The sequence below is a fragment of the Bacillus rossius genome, chromosome 14, assembly GCF_032445375.1.
Source record: "Bacillus rossius redtenbacheri isolate Brsri chromosome 14, Brsri_v3, whole genome shotgun sequence".
Classification (NCBI taxonomy): domain Eukaryota; kingdom Metazoa; phylum Arthropoda; class Insecta; order Phasmatodea; family Bacillidae; genus Bacillus; species Bacillus rossius.
The window spans coordinates 46,098,926-46,107,788 of record NC_086341.1 but is presented as its reverse complement, the minus strand read 5'-3'; the positions used below and the strand labels follow the sequence as shown (position 1 = coordinate 46,107,788).

At 41.3% G+C, this 8,863-nt stretch overlaps 1 protein-coding gene across 3 annotated transcripts in view; it reads right to left on the bottom strand.

The window, feature by feature from the left end:
• Positions 1–6,204, bottom strand: part of LOC134538857 (F-actin-monooxygenase Mical) — a 232,538-nt gene extending 226,334 nt beyond the window's left edge. For all 3 annotated transcript variants that reach the window (XM_063380418.1, XM_063380420.1, XM_063380419.1), the window contains exon 1: positions 6,032–6,204. The gene's annotated coding sequence lies outside the window, so the exon portion shown is untranslated. The remainder of the gene's footprint in view (positions 1–6,031) is intronic.
• Positions 6,205–8,863: the final 2,659 nt, after the last annotated feature.

Here is an 8,863-nt window from a genome sequence, read left to right as displayed (position 1 = left end):
AAACCGCAATAGCAGCGGTGCATACACAAATGTTTTCGTTTCGGTGGTGGGGGGTGGGGGTGGGGGTGGGGGTGGGGGTGGGGGTGGGGGTGGGTGTGTGGGGTGGGAGTGGGGTTAGAAAAAAAATACAGGTGTGTAACCAAGCCCACCTAGCATCACCCTAAATAACATACTGCCTTCACTCATATTTTCAATTTTGTTTTCCCAACTTCGGTTGGGGGGGAGGGGGGAATAATTATCTCTATCCACCCCCACCCCTCTGTTCAGTGTACGCCACTGTGGCAGTGGTGCTAGAAGACAGGACATTATAATTTCCAGCAGCCTCTCTAGGAAGTGTATTGGCGGTAGGAGACAAAAACAAGGAGGAAATTGTAAGGAGAAAGCAACATGGTGTTACATTCTACAAGTGTGTGAGAGATTTGGTATGGAAGAGGAGGTGTACGAGTGTTGTACAACTACTACTATGTGCCCATAGTCACTAATGGAGCAGAGACGTGTAGCTGTAGATAAGAAGAGATGCTAGTAAAGATCAGAGCAATAGGAATGAAGTTTATGAGGAGTATGTTGGCAGTTACTAGGGGAAGACAGGATCACGAATGAGATGTTGCAAGCAAGAGCAGGAGTACAGGACTCGAATGAATGAGATCATTGAAAAAAAGCAAGAATAAGATGGTATGGCCATGCCCATAAAACGGGAAAAGAGAGTATTCCTTGGAAAAATGATAAGTTGAAGTACACGGGAAAAAAGACTCCAAGAAAGTCCAAGGAGGAGGTGGGAAAGAGCAGATAGTTAAAGACGAGCAGGACAGAGGAGAAGACTGGTACAGAGTGAAGGATGAGAGTGGTCGAGTGACAAAGAAAGATGGAGGCATTTTACTTTGCTGGCCTAGCCACAGACTGGAAGCAGTTGATGATGATGATATACTGGAGGTGTCTAGTCAGGCCAGCACAGAATAAATCCCACTACACTTTATTTGTGGCCGATGAGACAATGATACTGCGCACTAAGGCTGTGTCCGCATACCTCCTTAAAAGGACCATTAGGATCCTTGAAAAGTGCACCTGAAACTATGTTAGCCATCTTCGTTGACCTTCCAATGGTTTTAAAAAAAAATCCTTACAGAATCGCCAATGCAACCTTTCGTGAAAGGATGAGTATCTCGTGCTTCTACATGCATCCTCGTGACCTTTCAGGGGTTTGCGGAGCTCCCTTTAGTAGAAATGTGACGATAGTAGGTGGCTGAAACCGCCAAACGTTGTTCATATTGTCCCTCGTGTATTTAGTACTGAGAATTGATCAAGCATATTGCGTACAAATTATTGTTTGGAAATAGATCGCGACGAAACAAATCACTGCATAAAATATACTTTCGCTGTCTGACACAATACTTTTGTGTTACCTTTGAATATATATACCGTATAGAAGTCGCCAGCCCAGGTTAAAAATTCTAATACGGTTTTGAGGTAGTTGGTTAATTCACCGCCGCAATCGCCACCATCTCTAGGGCATCGACTTGTGGTGGTCCCTAGCGGACAAGTGTCAAACACTTCAGACACCCCTTCCCCCTCCTGTTGAACGACCTTGAGCTGCAGTGAATGATGGGATGAGGGGGTGCGGGGGAATGACAGCGGGCGACAGTGCTGCGCTCTAACGTGTAAATAACAACTAAGACGATACAGGGCGTTACGGCAGCGCACTTGCAGCGGTGAAGTTCCCAAGATGCTCATCATGCGCTTCTGAAAAAACGTAAGAGTAAATCCTATCCACTCGCGACTTCTATACAGTATATATATTCAAAGGTGTTACGCCCCCCGCACACGACTTGTCAGTCGGACCTGTACAGTCGGAACTACCGTGTGTGTACAAGGACGGTGGACTGATCGGTCGGAACTGATGAACTTCCCATCGACTCTGACAGCTGGGCTCGAGAGCCTCCCGTGTTTGAGAACAGCGTTTCGGCAGTCCATCAGCGTGAGTGTCGTGGCAGACATCTTTGTTTATAACTCTTTGGTTGCTTTTCTGCATATTGTTACGATTTACCGCGGGTTCGTAAAGGACAGCCCAATTAATAGATTTTACTACACACACAGTTTTATTGATGTTACTTACAATCAATCTTCTAAAATGGCAAATAATTTCATTTAAAAATGTTGCTTCCCCAGTCACTCGTTTCTTACAATCCACACGTGTCGCTGGGCCGCACCTCTGGCGCAACTCTCGCCGCAGCACCCCTCGTGGGTCTCCGCCGCGGGACTCCGTCGCCGCACTCCGCCGCCGCCGACGCACTTCCCCTTCGCCGAGATCCCACTCGACGCCTCGCTCGGAACTTCGCTCGGAACTCCGCCGCGCCCGCGACACTATAACCCGGAACTGAACTCTTCGTCCTGGGACTCCGCCGTTCTATCACCCGGAAACTCCACCGCGGGAAAACTCCCGACTTCACTAAACTCACTCCCTGCCCTGGAACCTTCGTCCAAGGACTTCGCCACTCTGACGCACCCGCAGCACTATCGCCCCGGAAACTTCGCCGCGGGAAAGCTCCCGCCTGAACTCTCTGACTGACACTCTCTCCACTGCCCCAGGCCGGCGTCCCGGGCACATATATAGACCCAGACACCTTCCAGAACTCACGAGCGCGGCCGGGGCCAGTCGCGTCATTCTGCGCCGTCCCGACGGCAGAAATCTCTCGAAACAAGTGTCGGCGGCTCGCGTAACTCCGCAGCTGTCAGGTGTCAGTTACGTGTCAAAGGCAGGGCGCCGCGCGGGGAGTGAAGGGAAGGAGGGGGGAAGCGACAATCCTTGTAATCTTCCAGGCGCGTGCGGCGCATATCATGTTGCGGCAGCCGCCAGCCAGCTCTGCACCTGCACGTGTCGCGAGCTTGCTCACGTTCGTAACTATATATACACACACACATTATATATATATATATATATATATATATATATATATACATATACACAAACATATATATATAAAACTTTTTCTAACTAAAAGTGAAACTGAAATTGCAACATCCAAAGTTTCTTCCACATTCAACTAGGGCACTATACATCAACTGCAACAGCAACCACAATACTGATGTGTGGGGAAGTCTTCAGTTCAGTCCAAAATGTCAGTTGTGGGAGCTGGATTGATCAAGTGTAACAGAGGTGAAAAGGGGGGGGGGGGGGGGGGGGGACTTTATCATCTAAGGAATTCGGATATTCTAGTCATGGTTTCTCACTAAATGCCAAACTTTATAGGATCCTTTAGTTAAGGCTGCATCAGTTACTATTTGGAAGCAGCCTCCAAGCCGCGCTATATCACAGTAGAGATATAGCACCAACCTCAAAATCTGATGGCCACAGCCACTATAAGAATGATGTTATATGTCAAATATGAAATATAAAAAGAAAGGCCATGTTGTGCTGAATCCACGTATTTTACGATGAAGGAATATGTGTATTTTACGATGAAGGAATATGTTGTTCAAGCTGTTTTTGTCTAAAGTTTATTTATTATTTGATTGGGTCTCTTACAAACAAGGCCGTTCAGAGGGAGAGACAAAAAGGATGAGAAGGGGGGGGGGGGGTGGAATTCCGGAGGATCAGACTGTAAGAAAAACCGGTTGAGTTTGAGATTTTTTTATGCCTCCGTTTGCCCTGATAGGACGAAAATTACATTAGATACTTCAAAAGAGTTATGTGATGTAATTGTTCCTTATTGCGTATCCAGTTTATATCAAAGTTTGTAATTCACACACACATTTATATATATATATATATATATATATATATATATATATACATATATACATATCTATATAGTCCCAAAGGTACATATAGTATACAGTCACAAACACATTCAACTGCTTACTTTATTTGAACATTTGACGTTAAAATACAATAGAATACGTTGCAAAGAACAATTGCTCCCGGGAAAAATGTCCATCAAATTATCATACATATTTTCAAAATAAAATATACTGTGGTAGTTATACAGCTTTTTGTATAACAAACACATCCAAGACCTTTCTTTGTTCTAATATTTAATGTTAAAATACAACTGGATACGGAATATGGAACCCAACTTAACCAAATGAATTTTGTCATACAGATGAAGTAGCGCCACCATTGTAGAACACTTCTTAAACATAATTTATTTGTATTATTTTTTAAACAATAGTTTGTAAGGATTAGTGTAACAGTAAGTGTTGTTTATCGCTTAAGCTAATCTTTGACGTCACAGATTTTATCACTTCTCACGGATTACGTACTGTGTATTTCGAAATCAGTTTCAAAATGATGAAATATTAACAACCACATGTCACGTCATTTTTCCAGAATTTTTTTTACTTTTTTTTTGCTTAATAAGAGTGGGGCTAGCTCCCCCCCCCCCCCCACACACACACATACACACACACACACACAAACAAATCTTTTCCGTGCCACAGGATACGCCCCTGAGCATATGTATTTAAATAATGTTTATTTGTGCAGCCAGCAGAGTGAATGTGTATATTTTGTGAAGCCTACTTAGTGAACAAAAGCATGACACATTAAATACCTATATTTTCTCAAAATCATTATCACATTATTAAATCACTTTACGGCGGTGGAAATTTGATACAAGTTCTGGACATTGAAAAGGCCTATTTACTCCAAACCAAAAGTTAGACGAGGCGAAATTAGGGGCGAACAAATGAGTGGTTCAACACCTTAGGACATAATTCACCTCTTCTGCAAATAGAGTAAGTTCCAGCCATTCATACAGGGGCGTAACCAGGGGGGGGTTTTAGGGGTCCCCCCCCCCCTTAACACCAAATCTTTAATTAAATTTCTTATTCATCACTCAAACAAATTTCATATTAAAAATTAATAAAATTATTACCATTACAATATTTAAATTTAAGTACCGAAAACTGCTAAAATAGCACTATTTTACACTTTAAAATCCAAATTTTCCCGGGGGAGGACCCCCGGACCCCCCGCTTTAATACAAGGGGGGGGGGGGGGGCGCATGCTTCTTAACACCCCCCATACACAAATCCTGGCTACGCCACTGCATTCATAATGCAATCATGGGTATTAAAATTACCGATCAGTTGAAGTCATATTTATGTATATTGTAGGAAGCCTATGTTTACATCGTGTAAACAACAGTGTGTCTTAAGAAAAATTAGCAAGTCCTTCAAAATTCACAAGCAAATAGATCCGAGATGTCGCACTAACCAAGTCGTGTGGGCTGTGCAAAATTATTTTCAAAAATACTTTTACTAATAAACCTTCAAAATTTTAATCGGCAATAACGTAGCTATAGCATTTATTTATTATACATTGGTAAAAAAAAATCACACTATTAGTAACCTTGAGCTGACAAACTGATATATAGTAGCATACAAGACAAATTTTACATTTTTTTTTTTTTCATAAGATGTTCAAGCTACTTTAAGCCCATGTCGACGGTTGAGGTGGTCTCAAGGCTAACACGAGTAGCACGAAAGGTTAGTAACTAAAGAAATAAAATCTGTACAACGAAACGAACAACAAAGTATACCTAACACAGTAAAATTCACCTTTTTATGTGAGCCAAAGTCATACCGATTCCAGTAGGCCTGATCAATACACAACAGCAACATAACCTCCACGATTAGTAAGGTAACTATCCGAAAGCGGTAACTAAATAATCGTTGCTTTAGAATTTCTCTCTAAATGTCACCCATGCTTCGTTTCCTAAAATATTTGCCAAATAACGTCGTTCGCATCTCACATTATCATCAACGATGTAATGGATTGACCAACTGCAAAGCTCGTTCAAATTATTTAAAAATGTCTTCAATGGATATGAAATGAACGTGAAAATATTTAACAAAAAAAGAACATATATGTTGGTTTTTTTTTAATAAGCCGATAAAATATCAACTTTTTACGATATTCTTTTCTGCATCAAATGAATACTTGATCTGTCAACACGTACGCCTCTGACAAAAGATGCAACACTGAGTGCGCACAAACACCGATTAAAATAAACAGAAAAGTTTGAGTACTCACTCTGGTAATGGTTACATCCTCGGTGAAATTAAAACACCAACACACTTTCCACACATCACAAAATAACCATACAACCACTAAATAACCGTCACACTACCAAATCCTTTACCCGACCGTACCGTGTAGTACGAAGAACTGAGACGACAGACGTCAGATTTCTAACTCTGTTCTCTTCGATGCTCACCGCGCAATAGTGGAAAATGAGCGAGTCAAAAGAGAAACTAGCTAGGACAATAAAAACATACTTTATTTTTCATTGCATGAATACAAAATTATCAGAATTTTTAATAAACTTAGGAAAATTAATAATAAAAATAATTGTACGATAGTTTTAAAAAAAATTTACACATTAAGTTAACAACAAAACTATCTATTAAAAACAATTAATGATTTAAGCAAGTGTACACTCTAAAAATATATGTACTTACTAAAAAAAATTATATCTCAATTAATTGTTAAACAATATTGGTGTGATATTCAAAACGTTAATTAAAAACCTTATGTAATATAGATCGGTAAAAAAAAATACACAAACTACTAGCCATATTTCAAACAAGACACATTATTTGTCTTTAAAAATTAGAAAGAATTGAAAAGATATTATAATTATGGAAGAACAATTGTTCAATCACTTGGACTTGTTAACTGCCAGATTCTATAATTTCACATTCCCTGACAAATGCTTCATCTGGACATTTGAATTATTACTGCTCCATTCAAAAAATCTCAATTATATTTTATAATTATTTTTAACTGAATAACAAAACTTTATGCATTCTAACAAACAAAATATGAATGTCCTTATGTTTACATTTTATAAATATGTTTTCCAATATTTGTATCTGTGCAATGATGTTACTATGGATTTTTACAGAAAAATAAATTTACATACAAGTTTAACGGAAATGTTTTATTGAGGGTAATTACAAATATACATATCATTTTATGACAGTACTCTGTCTCAATTAGAGCAAGAGCTCGTCGTCATGTGATCAATGGATTATCAAATCCCAATGATGGCGAAACGAATGCGATATACATGGTTGGAATATTTGTTGAAGTGATAAATTAAAACATAATATGTAACTATTCTCTAGTAAGAAATTGGACTCGTCACAAGGCTGTTCACAAGAAAAATTACACTACATTTCAAACAGTAAGAATCTTAAAAGCTGTAGTGTCCTGCATTTGGCCTGGGCCACGTTGTGCGAGTGCTACATGCTCATCACTGAAACAAACAAGGCTGCCCCGACACTGCAGGATATTTTTTACCTAAATCTCTATGACTTGCCGTCACCCGCGGTCTCGTGATCGAGACTCGTGACGGTCCTAGTGGTTTTAGTGGCTCTTAATGAAATCTCTGGCGGGCGCCAGGTTAATTTGAGTATTAACCGAGTTGGTCGTGGGTTTTTGCCCCTGCGTGTTCCACTAGGATCGGCGGCTGTTGATGGTGGAAGGGAGTCCCTGCTTTTAATATGCACTGGCCCTAAACAGTGTAGAGGTATGTTTCCTAACTGTTCAGGGGACGTCTATGAAATAAAGAACACGTTAACTAGGTGCTGGTTTTTAATCCCGCATCTCACAAAGTGTGGATGGGCACAAGTTATACAATTACACTGGACAAATACGTTGACACTACACACACTCGCACTGAATAATTAAATATGTGTTACGTTGCGGCACTTGTAAATAAGATCCCTACATGGGCTTGGGGGTCGTCGCAGAGTTTGAGTGGGTTAACGGCCACTCCCGTGATAAACTGGAATTAGCTTCGTGCCCGGGCTCACCTGTGTGAGTCGCGGGCCCACGAAGGTAATATTAAAAGAAAATTCTTTACGTTTGTAGTCGGCAGGCGTCTGCTCGACAAATTAAATTAAGTTCTGTTCGCGGGAGTCGGCCCGGACCGTAAGGTGACTGCGTCGCGAACCGTTGTTGCGCGACGAGCAAAAATTAACGCGGCCGGGTTAAGCCCTGCACCGGAAAAGGGCACGGGGGCACGCGGGGAGAGGAAAAAGAGGTTTTAATGAATTATAATATTTACCAGTATGAAGAAATCAGTAGCACAAAAGTTGAAGTCTCCCCGCGGGATCACGTGTCCGCCCCGGCCCGTGAGTAAAACTCTACTGCCGCTTTGTGCCGGCTTGGGGGGGGAGGAAGCGTCATGACGTGCCGAACTTTCTAATGTGCCGTTATTCCAAATTTATAATTATAATTAGACATTATTATTTCTAGAACCCTCGTAACTTAATGACATCTGTCTGAATTAGTTGGCGGAAGGCCTAAAATAATAATACATAATAAAATTGAGATTAATAATATTTGAAAATAGAAAGTCAAGCTGGAGACTGTCTGTCACTTGTTGACTACTCCAGTGGCTATTTGCAGGTGAAAACGAGGAGGTTAATTAGGTTGATTTATGCTGTTGTTAATTATTGGCGGAAGGTCGCAAGGGATGTTCTTAACGTTTATTAATTGCGGTTTCCCACGGGGAAAACCGCTGCACCCCTACGACGCACTTTCACTCTTAAGGGTTGTTTTGATAATTAAAAATCACTTAATTACTCCCCGTAATTAATGAAGCATAAGAGCTATTTGGTGGAGTTGGCATACATGCGTAATCTATTTAAACACTCACCGACGTCATCGGCTTGCTTGACTCACGTGACCTGGGCTAGGGTTGCGTTCCGTTAGCGGGGTTTAATACTAGCGGGTGGAGGCCGCGCTTTATGGCCTTCGGACGGACGACGACAGACTAAGCTCGTATCCTGTAAAATGGTGATGCACCCGTCGCACTTATCATCCCGCCTCACTAAAACACATACACAGCTAATG